The following is a 13379-nucleotide window of genomic DNA, read 5'->3' on the forward strand; positions in this document are numbered from 1 at the left end:
GGCGTCTCCAGGCCCTGAGCTGCTCTTTGCTAATGCTCTAACAACTCCCACCCCTGCCCCCGTACTGAGGCTCTAATCCACGGAACTGCATTTGGACATGAACTTCACAGTTTTCTCAGACTCGCACAGGCCTGGTGTGGCATTGGTCTCAGAGTGTTGTCTCTGGACCAGCAGCATGGAGGAGCTTGTTAGAAATGCAGAATCTGGGACCCCACCCAATCAGAACCCACATCTAACTAGATCCCCTGGTGAACGTGTGCACATTCAAGTCCGAGAGGTACTCAGACATCTCGGCCGGCCTGTCCTGCCACCAGGGAAAGTGGCATCCACTGTGAGGTGGATGAAACAAACCTGCACCAGCTGCAGCTGTTACCACTGTGGGAGGAGGCTAAGGGGGCAGGAGGTGGACACGGAAGGCAGGGTCACTATAGTGCGTGATGTGCATTTAAATCCGGGGGCACTGAGAGAAAATCTATGAAGACATCCAGTCAATTCTGAGATCCTGTGATCTTTGTCATCCATTAGCAGACATATGCTGACAAAATAACAGTTGTTCCTAACTTTTACTGAGCTCTTATTATGAGACAGGCACTGTTTTAAATAAAAGTGCTTTACATGTGTTTATTTATATGATTTTACATAGCAACCCCTTGAGGTATAGATTATCATTATCCCCATTTTACAGATGAGGCAACTGAGGCACAGAAGTCAAGTGACTTGTCCCAGCGTCTGGCATGAATGCGTGCCAGAGCCAGGCTCTGCATCCTGGCCAGGTGCCCAGAGCCCACCCCCTTGATTACCATGTGAGACCATCTCCAGAAGGGAAGCATTCTTCCCCGACAGGAGTTTCTTTGGAAGCTATGACATACCTTTAGGGTGACCAACCATCTTGGATGGCCCAGAACTCAGAGCGGTCCCTGGATGTGAGACTTTCAGTGCTAAAAGTGGGAGAATCTTGGGCAAGTTTATTGCTCTAATGATACCTGACACCTCGCCTCGCACAGAAGAGTAACAGAGGGGAGGAAATTAAATGTAACAGGAAATCCTCGGGATTCTAGAATCTGAGCTGTTGGAGCACTGACTCATGTCTGGGCACCTGCTTCTGTTTGAGGAACCCAAAGCCTATCCACAGGACCTTAACCAGTGCTCGTTCTCCGTCTGTGGCTCAATTTCCTTACCCCTCAAATACCTGTACTTGTATTTGCCTCGCCCTCTTTTCCTGCTTCTGCCCCACGTAGAGCTGGAAAGAGGAATTTGTGAGCTCTTTCCAAGCACAGTAAGCAAGGTGAATAAGGAGATAATGAGAACCCAAGTGTCCCTCACTTTCTACTTTCCGACCCAATAACCAATCTCCAGTATTCCTAAAGCTGACAGCACACAACTGTACATGAAAACCAGTTCTTCATTTAAGCCAGGGGTGGGGAACCTTTTTTCTGCCAACGGCCATTATTCACAGGCCATACAAAATTATCAACTTAAAAATTAGCCTGCTATGTTTGGTCAGAAATTTAATTAATTCACCCCTGCTGCGATGGCAGGGCCAGACCAAATGATTTCTCGGGCCTTATACGGCTCTGGGGCTGGACGTTCCCCGGCCCTGATGTAAGCCAAGAGAAAGAAGGCTGTCAGTTTGATACAACCTTGTAAAAAAATGAAAATAAAGCATTTTTCTAACAAGTGGCCCAGGAAGCACGCTGTTTGGGCCTCCTTGCTGCTCTGTGTCCCCTAGACCATGAGGACAGAGCCATGCAGGCAAAGAGCTAGGACACCCGGTAACCAATTTGCAAATGAAAACAACAGACTTCCATCTTTGTGCCTGGGAACCAGGATTGCACTGCTTCTCCCCAGGACTGAGGACTGACTGGCCCTCATACCCAGCAAGAGCCCAGTTCTCTCCAGCACTTGAAAAATGACTCTCCTAGTGCTCACTCCCATTAAAGTCATATACTTGTAAATCTTGGGCAGGGAACAGAAAGAACTATTGAATCCCGGTCACATCCATTTGTAGCGATTATCTATGAGCTAGGTTACTAATGTGATTACTAGTATCTCTCTTTCTTTATGTGGTTATATGACTTTTTAAAAATCATTCTTTCTTTCGTTCACTCATTCACTCATCCACTTAACAGTAACATTTGGCGTCTTCTCCATGCTATGTAACTTCTAAGCCCAAATCAAGAGGACATTTTCCAAGCTTTAAAACTCCCTGCCTTTAAGCAGTATCCTTAACTAGGGAGATGGGGGAGGGGGTTGTTTAGTGAAGAAACAGCTAAGTTAAAACCTAAGCTCTGTTACTAACTACTTATCATTCTCTCTGAGCCTCAGTTTCAACAACTCTAAAACAGGAATAATTCCTCTTAGAACTGTTGTGAAGTTTAAACGGAGAACAGTGTATAAAGAACAATACTCAATGCTTGGCACAAAAAAAGACCTTCAATAAATGTTAGCTTAAAGACATTGACCCTAGAATCCAGTTTGTCCCTCAACTCTCAATTCACCTGACACCTCACCAACCCCAGTCAATATTCTTTCAAGCTCATCCTGCCTCCTCGGGCAGTGTTCTCGTTGCCTTGACCCTCTGCGGAGCTGGCCCTGACTTTATTCTGACGGCTAGGCTGTACGAGTTGGAGAATGTGAGCTGTATCTAAGAAGGCTGTGGAGGTCCTGGAGCGTGTGGGAGGAGGGACACACAAAGTCCCGTTAATAAATAAACACGCAGACATCAAGGCTACCGGCTGTCGTAGCAACAAGACTTTAATGCTTTCCTGGCTCCTGTCATCTTCAGGACTGAAAGCACTTAATGAATTAGTCTCGCTTGCAGTCCTGGACAAAAATACTGCGGGGTCTACAAGGAGCGATCAGGGTAAGCAGCCAGAGGCCAATCACTCTGGGGAGCGTGGTCAACCAGAGAGATCCCTAGAGCAGCTTTGCTTGTAAAAGTAGTAACTGTGTATTAGAAAAATGTGAAATTATAGACATTAAAAAAGTAAAAATTAACTGACTCTTCCACTTGCTGATAAGCAATGTTAACATTCTGTCACACTCTCATACACATACTTACTGTGTTCATGCTGGTTTCTAATTTAACAACAGATCATGAATATATTTTCATGTAAAATATGTTTCTACATCACTTTAAGTAGCTGCTGGTTTATTAGAAAAGACCCCTATTTTTTAAACATTTCAATGGATAGTAGTTATTTTCACTGTGAGAACAATCTTGTGATTTCTCTTTTTGGGATTTCCTTTTAGGATTTAGGGAGCAGCATGAGGGAGGGCGCATGGAAGAGAGGGCTGGGTTTGCAAAAGTAACCGTCGCTGGTGCGCCAGGAGTGGAATGGGATAAGGACACTCAGAGCCACAGTGGAAAACCTCATGGAGCACAGAGGGGAACACTGAACAGTCTTACGAGGTTCTAGACTTTAGAAAGAACCCTGTGGTAGCAAGAGGAGGGATGCATTGGAGGAGACTAGAGTGGGAGCTTGGAGACCCCACACCTCTCATCTGCTCCTGTTTCCACCACGTAGTCACTTGCCCCTTGAGACCCAAAGGTGGCATCTGCTGTCAGGATCTGGCCTTTGCCAACCTCCCAGCCTCCTCTCACCTCTACCTGTCCCAGGTTTTATGCTTCTTCCCTGGGTAAACATTTGGGAAGATTAACTGGATTGAGGAAACTCTGAAATCCAAATAGGCACTCTCGCCCAGGTCATATCAGCATGTTCTCGCCCAATCTACTTTTCCACATTTGACCTTTCAATTAATGAGGCATCAGGAATCCAGTAACACATCAACACCTTTTAGCCCATGTCACTCGGCACTCAGAGACTCTCCCACAGCAAGCACTGACCCTCTCATCGGTTTCTCCTCCCCCTTGCTCTGTTATGCAGTCTGGAGGCTGGAGAGGATGCTGGCTTTTGACAGCCATGTACCCATGAGATAGTCTCACCACCTGTAGGACTTGTTCTTATTGGTTCCCTGTTACTGCCCCAAATTTAACATGCTCAAAAATGTCCCTCCCATTCTCCCAAGTGTTCCCCCAAATAACTCCCATTTCTATCAACACAATCTTCACTGTTCAGTTGTCTGGGCTTAAAAACTTGAAGCTTTTAGTCACAATATTTCTATTCCCCTTAGAGACTGTCCCAAACCTTCATCCTTCTTCTCATGACCTCATTGGAACCCCATCTTCTTCATTCTTCACACACAACTTTGTCTACATCATGGAGGGTACTGATGCCTTCAAGGGTGAACTACGTGATCTCCTGCCCTCATCCCTAGCCTAACCCAAAATCTTATCTAGGATGATCCCAAACTGTGATACAGTCATTACAACAAGATCTGGTCAGATTAATATCTGAGGGCAGAAACCACTCCTATTCATCTCTGCCTCTCAGCCTGGGTACAGGCCTGGCTCAAAGTTGGCTTCAACAGATATTATGAAAGGAATAAAGGAATGAATCCCGTAAATGCCTTGTCCTCTGTTATATGAATGAGGTCAGGGGAGATTGGGCTCTTGAATTAATTGAACCTCTTCTCTCTTCACCCTGGCCCAGTGCCCTGCCCGTATGATTAAATTCCTTAATAGAATCTGCCCTGGCTAAGCACCACATACAAATCCCTCAGCATTAAGTAGTGAAAAAGCTTCCAAGTGCTTAGAGAAGAAAGAGATTGGTGCTTCAGCATTGGGATGTGAGACAAGTGTTGATGGAGGAATGTCCATCTACTCCTTAGGTACTAACAATCTGGGAGTATTGATAGCTGTTTCATACCAAAACCAATTCTGTGTTCAGCACTGCACTGACAGTGAGGATGAAAATCAAAACAGCAGCCCACGTTTGCTGTGGGCCAGGCACAACTCTGGAGTAGGCAACCTCATTACCACTCGCATCTTACAGGTAGGAGAACGGGCTCAGTGTCACATAGCTAATAAGTGCTCCAATGTTATCATCTTTCTTTAGTTTCTTCACCCTTTCTCTTCACTGTCCTCATCACTTTCATTAATTAAACTGACTCCTCCGTCCTGTCTCCCAGCTAGCCACCCTTCCTCCGTGGCAACACCCTCGTCTTCCCACCACCACAGACAAATATACTGACATCTGCCCTTATCCTCTCCTCCTCCTCTTCTCGGCCCAAAGAACGGTCCCTCCTCTTCTCAAAGCCAGTCCCTCCACCTGTATATTTGATGCTGTCCACACATCTTCTTAGAAATCTTATTATGAATTATCCTTCCTTAACCTATAACTTTTCCATTCAAGTGGATCCTTTCTGTTGGCATTTAAATGTGCTCAACTGTCTCTCATTTTAAAAACGTAATGAAACCACAAACATTGTATCCCCTGTGACATTCAATACTATTTGCCACTCAATAAATATTTGTTGACATCTTGTGAATGCAATCCTCACTTTTCAACCCAACTCTGTCTAGGTTCTGGCCTCATTACTCCTCTGAAGTTGCCCTTGCTAAAGTCATCAACAGCCTTCAAACTGCCAACACTGTGCTCCTGAGGAGCCCTGGGGTTCTACCAGCTGGACTGAGGGTTTCCTGCACTAAAATAGAATCTTGGCAGTCCTTCCCCAATTCACAGAAAAATGAGCTGGCAGAAAATTCTCAATTAAAAGTTTTTGTTCTATAAAGTTTTCTTAATATAGTGCCTGCTATTCTATGTCTGTGGTAGAATCTAGCATAAGATGCTCTCTGATTTAAAAATTATCATATATTCAGCCATTTTAATATGTAAATATTTCACAGTGTTATCCGGAGAGCATCACAGTTTCCATGGAGTTCAGGACATGAACAAGTGTTTGATACTCACTGGCCAAATCCAAAGAAATAATGTTTTGCTCTCTGATTTGTTCTCTTAAAGGTATCTGGTACTGTTTATCATGCTGTTTATTTATTTTAGCAACCAGCATGTATTGAACATACATTTCCCCATTGCCCTTTGTCCCTATTTTCCCTAAGGCATTTATTACCTTCTCTTGTGATCTCTCCCATGTACAGGCATATCTTGTTTTATGGGGCTTCACAGATACTGCGCTTTTTACACACTTGAAGGTTTGTGGCAGTTCCATGCTGAGTGAGTCTATTGGTACAAATTTTGCAACAGTACTTGCTCACTCCATGTCACTATGTCACATTTTGGTAATTCTCATAATATTTCAAACTTTTTTCATTATTATTATGCTTGTGATGGTGATCTGTGATCAGTGATCTTTGATGCTGCTAGGGTTAAACCCTCCACCAGCAAAAGGATTACAATTCACTGAAGGCTCAGATAACGATTAGCATTTTTTAGCAAGAAAGCATTTTTTACTTAAAGTATGTAAACTTTTTAGACATAATGGTATTGCACATTTAATAGACTACAGTATAGTGTAAACGTAACTTTTATATGCACTAGGAAACCAAAAAATTTCTCTGACTTGCTTTATTGCAATGTTCACTTTATTGCAGTGGTCTAGAACCGAACCTGCCCTATGTCCGAGGTCCACCTTTGGAGGCGTTCCCTTTGATCTTCCTGTGGAATCTCCTTTTCTCTCCCCCTAGCCGCCACGCTCTTGGCTCAGACACACGGATTACGTCTGTTGAATGCGGGAATAACTGGATGGGTGAGTAAGCATGAATATGGTCAGGAGGAAGGTGAATCCTCCTCCCAGTGCTCCTCCTGGGCCCTGCTGCCTCCTCACTGAAAAACCAACGGTGACAGCAGTTTGCTGAACAGAAATGTTGATCTTACATGTGTAAAACACCATCCGTTATTTTTTAAAGCAAAAGAATCTGATATAAACTTGTTATAGCTTTATAGATCTTGGGCTTGTGGCCTTCACTTTTAATATCTAATCTATGATCAAGCCCTGTTGATTTTACCACCCCCAAAAGCATAGTGATTGATTATTTTTATGGGGATATAAACAGTTTCATTCTGTTGAGTGCCTAAAAAATACTATGTACTGTGCCTAAGACAGGAGTTGGGTAATGATGACATTACAGATATTGATTTACCTTTAAACACTCCATATTCTATTGTAACCCTATGCTTTTGGCTAAGCTGTTCTCTTAGCCACTTCTACTGAGCTTGCTTATCAAAATCATACTTAACATTCAAAGTCCAATTAAAAACTCACCTCCTCCAAAAGGACCTTAATAATCGACCAGAGTTACTTGGGCCAGCCTTGGATTCACTTTAGCCCCTCTGCACATGACAACATATTGCTTGTATCTCTCCTTAGGGTGAACTTTAGTCTGCAGAGCCCTCTTGGTGATGTGAATGCTCCTCTCCCAACTCTGCCTTGTGGGCAACTCAAGCCCAGGGACCATGCCACCCACATCTTTCTGTCTTCCAGGGCCTTGAACAATAGATATTTTCTAAATTGAAGCGGTCAAACTGGTCATCCATTACAGTATGCTGCATAAACAACACGTTTTTGTGTGTGATATAAGGTGACTAAAAAAAAAAATCGTTGGGGCGCCCTCCTGGCTAGGTTCTGGCGGCCGTGGCCAAGAGCCCGCTCCAGCTTCTTGCTCTCACCCCTGTGGGCGAAGCAGCACACGAAGCAGCAGCTGCCCAGAGTGCTCCAGAATTTATCTGGGGGAAATTCAAGCTGTTCTTTCTGAAGTGGAATGTGAGTCAGAGGTGAGCCCAGGCCTGTGAGCTGCGTGGGAGGAGAAAGGTTTGCAATGAGCGGGGCTCTGAGTTCTCAGGCTATTTTTTCCAAACAGACTCCCAGCACAGACCTGCGGTTCAGAGACCATCCCGATCACTTTCCTCCTTGGGTGCAGACACAGGGCCTCATAAGCCCATCCTCACCGCCCTTCTCAGCACTACATCTGGACCAAAGCAGAGACAATCGCTCCTTCTCCTCCCTCCGTCCCTGGGGAACATCACACACAGTCCACTCAGCCCAGCCCTAATGTACACACAGAGATAGAAGCAAGACAGATGGAAATCTAAACCAAGGACGCTGCTTTGTCCCTGAACTGTGCCTTGTCCAAACCTATCCAGACTGCAAAGATTCCAGATCATCTATCAAGACATGAAATGCTCAGCCACATGCTGTTAATACCCAAACTGAGTTAGTGAGCACCTGTGTGCAGGTTACTGTGCAGAGAACAGAAAAGCCACTGAAGGGGGAGCAGAAAGGTGTTGTTTGCTTGATGGCAATGAGCCTGGGCTCTCACACATCCCCAGTTAAGAGATTAAATGACATAAAGTAGGCAGAGTGCTTAGCAGAGTAACTGAAATGAAGCTGAACCACCCAACAGTGCAAGGGAGCCCCGTCTGGTGTGGCTGGAAGCAAGCCTTTCTTCCACTGTTCCTGCTGCTCAACAGCCTGTCCTACCTGAAGGAGGGGAGGCAGTGCCTGATACCTGCCTCCCTCCCCTTCGTGCATCCGTTGGCCTCAAGGCTGGGTGATCAAGAAGGGAATTCTTGGGGGAGCGGGGACACAACTGAGCAGGGCATCTGTGCTGATAAAAAGCACCCAAAGGGGCATCCAGGGACACATAGACTGATAGTGTGACAACTCAAATAACCTTCCCTCCTCCTCTGGGGCAATAGAGCCCCAGACCCCAGAATAATTTCCAACCCTTTTCTTTCAAGGGGATCTCTCTTCCTCTCCAAATACAACACCATAAATAAACGGACATACCTTCTGCCCCTCAGATACTCAACCACAGTGCTCCTCCCATGCCCTTATTAATGCCATCTGATTGCTGATGCTTTATCCTGTATAGGGGAACATTGGGGCAATAAAAAATTTCTAGTTCTCCATTTTGCTTTCAAAGTTGGAGGATAAGATCTTGCCTATCCAGCTCAGAGAGTTCTAAACACACACACACACACACACACACACACACACTTCCAGCACACACACACACTTCCAGTTTTCCAAGCACAACCTGCAAAGTGAAAGGAATTTTGGATGGCTAGATACTAGGGGTTCTGTGTGGTCTCACAGCCTGTTGGCTTTTATTACAGTGGGAACCTCTTAGCAACATGAGCGTGTGCGTGGGGGGTGTAGTCCCACACCATTCAGCTGGAAAAGAGCTTGAAAGAATGTCAGGCACAGAGCAAGGAGAATAATTTTTAAAATAGTTAATGCAATCACAAGGTTCAATATTGAAAAGATACAAAGGGTTTACAGGTCCACTCTCCCTGGAGGCAACAGATATTATTAGGTTTTGTGTATATAGTTATGCACTGACAAGCAAATATCCTGGAACTCTCCCTTTTCCTCCTCCCTTATAACATGAACAGTAGCATATTATAAACACTCTATGCATGTTTTCCACTTAGCCATGTATCTTGCAAATTGTTCCATGTCAGTTTTAGAGTAAGCTTCTCCTACTTTTTTTTTTTTTTAATGGATGAAGAGGACAGTATTTGACTATCTGGAAGTACCACGAAGTATTTAACTACCCCCTGTGATGAGTATATAGGTTGTTCTTTCACAGCTCAAATAATGCTACAATATACATATGTTTCTTTGTGCCCATAGGCAAGTATAACAGCAAGATAAATGTCTTAAAAAAATGGAACCACTGTGTCAATGGCATGGGCATTTCAAATGTTGAGAGATGCTTCTAAAATGCCTTCCAGAGAAGTTGTACCAATTTATTCTCCTACCATCAGCATATGAAAGTGCCTGTTCAGAACCTCATCAGCAGTTTATCAGTCTTTATGAAGTTTGCTAACTGAATGGTAAATAAGTATGTCATTGTAGTTTGCATTTTAAATGTTAAAGAATTAAGCCTTGTGCATTAATTAAATCCCTGAGTCCTACGTGGAGTGAAGAGCATGCATTTACCAGGCCAGCACTAGCCGGGAAGCCTAACCGGCTCACAAACCTCTCTTGTACACAGTGGCTCTGGGTTTTCAGTTACCGCGAATGTGTCAGTTCATGGGAGGGGAGTGAGTGGCCCTGTGGAAGGAGCAGGGACTTTGGAACCAGAGAGACCTGCATTTCAAGCACCGCTCTGCCACTTACCAGCTTAAAGATCTTAGCAAATTATTTAACCTCTTCCAAACTCAGTCTCCTCACATGAAATATGGGGATAATAATACTGATTTCACAAAGCCTTGTGTATGGCACATAGAAGGTACTTAATAAATGGCAGCAACTTTCCATCAGGCCAGATCCTAGACCTCAGGGCACTTTTCACAGCTGACAGACCTTGGAACAGCACAGCTAGGGCCAAACAGCTCTTTGTTAAATAGCTACCCGGAGGATTCCCAGCTCCTCCTCTGATCCACCCAGCCTCCTTCCACAGTTAGCAGGAGATATCACGAAAACCCCTCCCTGTGCCTGGGGGCAGGGGGGCTGTTTCTGTGCCAGGCTTCCCTGTTACCAGATGATGTTTGCATTCAGACAGAGGCACTCTCTGGACTAAGCAGAGCTCATTTCCAATTACAGACGGGCAAGCTAGAGACAAAACAGAGATCCTTGGGCAAAACATGAGGGATTTGCCCTCATCAGCATCGGAGCCTTTCCCAAGCACAGTTTTTGATGAGGTCACAAAATGCAGAAATGCCAGTGATGCCCCAAACAAGGTTTCTATGTACAAATGGGACCCCCACCCCCACCCCCACCCCAAAGAACTTCAGAGGCTTTTCCCATTCCCACACGGTCCCGTCTCATTTCGTACCCCAGGCTGTAGAACCTATAGCCATGCCCCTTATGTGCGAGGGGAAACGATGCTATTGACTCAGCTAATGCCACAGCTAAACCTTGGGGAGCACATTTTAGTTCCTGTCTGGGTGCCAACATGACCCCCTATCTCTATATGTGGTTTAGGTCCCCTCAGGCATGGAGCTGAGCCATCCTGAGAGAGAACTGAGAAGTTATAACTGCTTTTAGGGCATATTCCTTTGCTCTGTGTTCCCCTAGAAGGAAAGGGGCAGGATCTGCATGTACTTAGGAGCACTGCACTAGCACACAAAGGAAACCGCCTTTCCCCTGAAGTCTCCGAATCCCCCGATTCTGAAGCAGAATGGATACACGGGATCTAAAGTCCCTGCATCATTGTTGGTCTCTTACTCGACATAAAATGTGGGTCTGGCTCAGACACTGGAGGATGTGGCAGGGCATTGGGCTCTGACTGCAGAGACTTCCACCCCTGCCAGTTACACTGCCGCCTCTTCAGAAGCCCCTAGCCCAGCCCATGAGGCTCCCCTCCTCCCAAACCCTGCCTCCAGCCAGGCCATGAATGTGGGCTGGGGTTAGTTTAGGGTTAGGGCTCCTGGCTGGATACCTACCCCCCTAAGTTGATAGAAGAGCAAACTTCCAGAGCTCCACAAACCCACTCAGAGAAAAGGAATGCCCAAGTGTGGCTGAAAAACATGGGTGGTGTATGGATCCCCAGAGTGCTGATGGAGAAGACAGATCTCCACCCCTGCCTCCTTTGCTGCCGTGGGGGACCCAGGACGCCACCCTTGCCGCCGGCCTGCTGCAGCCCCGCACTTGGTTCGCTCCGCCTTGGCCAGAGACTCAGAATGAAGGAGCAGAACTAGGCTTTCTTTCTGATCCGAGGCTTTTTGCTCGCTCCCTTGTCTCTCTACTTGGGCCAAATCCTCTTCTAAGGCCACTGAGCGAGGGGCAGGGAGGGTGGCTTCGCTGGAGCTGAAGTCTGGAGCCCAGAAGGCCACACCAGCCCCAAGGGATGGGGGTGCGGGCCACCGGCTCTGGGGCCTTAGGAAGACTTGCCTGGCGGCCCAGGTGAGGGTCCGGTCTCTCTAATCCTGTTCTGGACCCTAATGCACAGGCGGAGATATTGAAGCACGCCGCTAACGCACCGCCTCCCTCCTCATTTTATACAACTCCAGGAAAATCTCCAGCAAACCTAGCCCGGCGGCCAGGCGGGCCCAGAGGTGCCTGCGCTCTCGGACCCACCTGGCCGCACAGATGACCGGGCTGCTCCCCCCACTCGGTCCCCGCGCTTCTCACTCACGCGCGCCCAGCGCTCAGGCCACTGCATGGTCCTCGGGTGGTGGCGGCACGGAGGAGCAGCAGCCGCGTCCTGTGGGGTCCAGCTGAAGGAGGAAGGTGCCGCGGAGGAGATCGAGGAGATCGGCGAGGCGGGGCGGAGGCAAGCGCTAGCGCTGCACTCTGGGGCAGGGACTCCGCGAGTCCTGCCAGGAGGCGGGGACGCTCGACCTGCAGCCTGGCTACCAGGCCGGAGCCGCCCACCTCCCCCAGCACACCCGCGCCCTTCAGAGTGAACGGCTTACTGTGCAGAGAGGGAGAGCCAACTGCAGCCCCAGCCCCAGCCCCAGCCCAGCCCGACAGCGCCAAGGTCAAGATCGAGATGGACAGTGGGAGGCAGCCCCGGACGCGCTTAACCGGGTATAGAGGCGCACTTTCGAGGGACATCCGCACGCGGAGCCCGGTGTCCTGCGGGGTCCTCCACTAGCCCCGGACCCCGTTTCCTCTCTCCTTTTCCTTCCATGGAGGAACCCAGGTGCCCAGGAGCGCCCCAACCCGTTACCATTACCGAGGCTGAGCCAGCTCCGCGCCTGAGGCAACTCCCGCGGGGTCTGCGCTCGTCCTTTCGGGCACCAGGGACTGGGGTGGCGCTCTGAGTCCTGGCCCTGCACGGAGCCGAGAACCTCATGGCCCCTCCAGGTGGCCAGGGCTGGGGGCAGGTACTGAGCAACCTGATTGGCGCTGGCCCCACCCTGGGAGAATCCCCCACCACAGAGCCTGTTCACACAAGAGCGAAGGGAAGGGATAACACGGCGCAGGCAGGTGCCTTCCAAAGAGCCTTCCTCTAGTTCCACTGTCCTTTTGCCCAAGAAATGGAAACGCGGACAGGGAACTTGGCGTGCCCTGTACGGATAGGTGCAGCACGGAAAACCCTGAGAGAACAAGCCTCAGGACCACGGTATGTCGCTGCCCACGGGGCTTTGCCTAGTGACCGCCTGAAAGGCTCTTACGTTTTCCTTTTTCTGGCCCACACGGGTCCCTGGAAGTCCAATGACACCTGATGTCCCTGCCGTTGAGGGGTACCCCGACCTCCCGGCTGAGCAGTGTGTAATTATAGTTGTGATGGGGAGATCTGACAGGAAAGAAGAAAAGCCAGCCGCCACTCCACCCACAGTTAATGTTTAAAAGTCTACCAGTTGCTTCTGTGCTGTACCTTTGACGACAATTTCTGACATCAGTCTGATCTGAGAACATGGCCGAAGGAGATGGAAGGGAACTGACACTTTTTAGCACGTCCAAAGCATCTCCACATGGAACCCTTCCCTGCCCTGGTCTTCTTCTCCTAACTCTGCTCTCCAATCCTGGCTGGACTGAAGACCGGGAGGAGGGAGAGATAGGGCCATCCAGGTTAATGCTCAAACAGGGAGTATTCTCCTCAAATCAAATGTGTTCTTTCT

The 13379-nt window shown here is 47.8% G+C and overlaps 1 protein-coding gene across 4 annotated transcripts in view; it reads right to left on the reverse strand.

The window, feature by feature from the left end:
* FAM163A (family with sequence similarity 163 member A) overlaps positions 1–12617 on the reverse strand; it is a 48882-nt gene extending 36265 nt beyond the window's left edge. For 3 of the 4 annotated variants that reach the window (XM_080648455.1, XM_080648456.1, XM_080648453.1), the window contains exon 1: positions 11948–12141. The gene's annotated coding sequence lies outside the window, so the exon portion shown is untranslated. Of the gene's footprint in view, positions 1–11947; positions 12142–12490 lie in introns of those variants that run through there. The other variant, XM_080648454.1, reaches the window with a different exon arrangement.
* Positions 12618–13379: the final 762 nt, after the last annotated feature.

The sequence above is a fragment of the Plecotus auritus genome, assembly GCF_963455305.1.
Source record: "Plecotus auritus genome assembly, chromosome: 12".
In the NCBI taxonomy this organism is placed as follows: Eukaryota; Metazoa; Chordata; class Mammalia; order Chiroptera; family Vespertilionidae; genus Plecotus; species Plecotus auritus.